The sequence below is a fragment of the Octopus bimaculoides genome, chromosome 4 (genome assembly GCF_001194135.2).
Source record: "Octopus bimaculoides isolate UCB-OBI-ISO-001 chromosome 4, ASM119413v2, whole genome shotgun sequence".
Classification (NCBI taxonomy): domain Eukaryota; kingdom Metazoa; phylum Mollusca; class Cephalopoda; order Octopoda; family Octopodidae; genus Octopus; species Octopus bimaculoides.
The window spans coordinates 3,179,566-3,182,455 of NC_068984.1; the positions used below are offsets into that span (position 1 = coordinate 3,179,566).

Here is a 2,890-nt window from a genome sequence, read left to right on the forward strand (position 1 = left end):
AGAGAGAGAGAGAGAGAGAGAGAGAGAGAGAGAGAGATAGAGAGGGTTGTTTATTCTTATACATCTCTATATACATGCGTACAATCAGATAAAGAAGAGAAAATTAAATATGGCGCCACATTTGTGAAATATCTTTCTGAACCAACGACTTCTCCATCATTCTGTTACTTTGCTAACATTAAAAATATTCCCTTCTTCCATAAATAGTGATAAAACCAGCGACTGCCTCTCTCTGCTCGGCTCACCACAGAGCTTTACTTGTTGTTGTTGTAAACGACAATGTTTGGTTTGTGAGGTTGTTGTCATAGAATTTTTCTTTATATGCTCAGATGTAATTTTCTTTATCAGAGGCACAACAACGCTATTTGTCCTGTTGGGGTTGTAACTGTGTTTTATAATATCACTGCTGCTGCTGCTGCTGCTGTCGTTCCTGCGGATACTGTTGTCTCTATTTCACTTCCAACTGAAGCAAGTCGATGACATTACTGTCATTGAATGACGATGATGAGGAGGAAGAAGAAGAAGAAGAGGGGTATGGGGAGAGGAGGTGAATAATTCAAATATGTCTCCCGTTTCGAGTTTCATGCGGCTGTCATCGTCAGGCAAGAACTGTCTTCTTTCGTTATGCTGGACTGGTTCCTAAATAGACCATAGAGGTTTAATTATTCATTTTATGGATGTTGTTTTTCATGAGCGATTTCGATTCTAACGTTTGTTTTTTTTTATTATTAAGGCGTTATGTGTCGTTGTTGTTTCATTCAATTCATTTGTTATTTTATGGTTCATTGGTCAGCTTCATTGTTATTTTTGTATCGTTTTCCGAATCCCATTTTTGTAAAGTTCTTTTCCAAAGATTTTGTTTTTCCTTATATTGTTGTCTATTGCTCAGTCTAGCAGTCACTCTTTCAAATCAAAGTGTTGATTGCATATTCGCATTGCATTTGACAAAGCGATATCCTATTTTATAGAAACGTTTATTTGCTTACCTCTTATTCATTGGCTGGTTCAATAGTTGTGCTCGATATGTCTTTACGTTACATTATACATATCCTGTTTTGCGGAAGTTGTTATTCTACACCGTCCATTTCTTTTTACTATTCGAAATCATTTTGCATTGAGCAGAAGTATAATCTAAGGTGCTCCAGTCGTAATTATTCTGTTTTTGACAGAATAGCTTCAACTTAATGATGCAATGTTTGCTTTTTCTGACTTCGGGATAACTGTATCGTCACGTCCAGAGGTTGCAGTGTTAGATAATTAACTCGAGAACTTAGTTAAAGTGAAAGAAATAAGAGAAAAGCAAAAAACTAAACGACAGAGATTGAAAGAATAAGAGATAAATTAGAAGGAAAATGGAATAACGGAATATAAATATATTTAAAGTTGAACGGAAGTAACAACATTCAAATATCAGATGGAACCTGTTACCTCCACCATTTTAATTAGATAGATCAACAGAAGTGTTTATCTTCACTTAAACTGGCGTACAGAAGTGGAGTGTAATTGTAAATGTAATTGAAGGAAAAAGGGAAGTGAATGGGAGGAGGGGAGGGCGAGAAGGAGGAGGGGAGGGCGAGAGGGAGGAGGAGGAGGAAGAAGGGGAGGATAACGTTGCAGCCGGATATTAAGGATGAAAAATTAATTGAGATAAACAACGAAAACACGCTCCGTCTACCTTTCTCACTCGCTATGTGTGTTCACTTATAAATATGCATACATACATTCATATATATCTATATATAAACATACATACATACATGCATACATACATACATACATACATACATACATACATATATATATAAGTGTGTGTGTGTGCGTGTGTGTGTGTGTGTGCACGCACTCTATATCCACAAAGCAGTTTTGGCTTCAAGTCTATCCATGGCTTCGTCGTTTAGTTTGCTTCGTAACCGGATGGTTTCCGACGTCTTTGAGTGAAAGAAACAGGTGGGAATCAAAAGGAGGAAGATGAGAACGAAACGGAGGAGGCTCTAATATGAATGATACTCCATTACTTTAGATTTCGGCGTTTCAGGGATTTTAGCTACGTAGCTTCAGTAAGAAGACGGGTTTTATCGTCCCCCATTAAAGCATCTCTCCACCCCTTTAACAGAAAGCGGTGATCCCTATTGAATCACTCTCCAGATAATGTCTCAGTGGTGGTTCTAGGGAGACCCCCAAAATCTGTCACAAAATGTAATAACACTGATAACTTAATAGATATTTCCATTTTAAATTTACACTTTAATGACTAAAGACAGGCCTCGTCTAATGAGGGACACGTAATTAAGTATCGTACCATAGGGAATAATTATAAGAATATTGGCTATAATTAATGATTCACTCTCATGCATTTATTTCTATGTGTGTGTGTGTGTGTCTACACATACATACACATATAAGGACATTGATATATAAATACAAATATGTATGTGTGTAAGTGTGTATGCCTATGCATGCAAGATGGGAATTGTACACAGACAGAAAAACAAGACCAGTGGATAGACAAAAAGACAGACAAACAGATATTGCGAGAGAGATAACGTATGTTGTTATTCACTCCAACGTATCTCGTTCCACATTTACGAAAACAAACCATTGAAAGCAATTTGTAACTGAAAGTATATTTACATAGATTTGGAGTGTGACGTATAGAATTCGTTTCACGAAGAATGGTACAATTGTAAATCAACAACCAACAACACGTTTTAAAATAAATATATCGATTAGTCTAATGGTTAGAAACACACATACGTATGTATGTATGTATTATGCATGCACAAAGATATCTACATATATATGTGTGTGTGTATGTATACACATATTGTGTGTATTTGTGTGTGTCTGTGTATATATATATATATATATATATATATATATATATATATAT

General features: G+C 35.8%; 1 protein-coding gene across 4 annotated transcripts in view; it reads left to right on the forward strand.

Moving 5' to 3' along the window:
• Positions 1-2,890, forward strand: part of LOC106870014 (serine-rich adhesin for platelets) — a 462,526-nt gene that overhangs the window by 433,788 nt on the left and 25,848 nt on the right. The gene's annotated exons all lie outside the window — the stretch shown is intronic.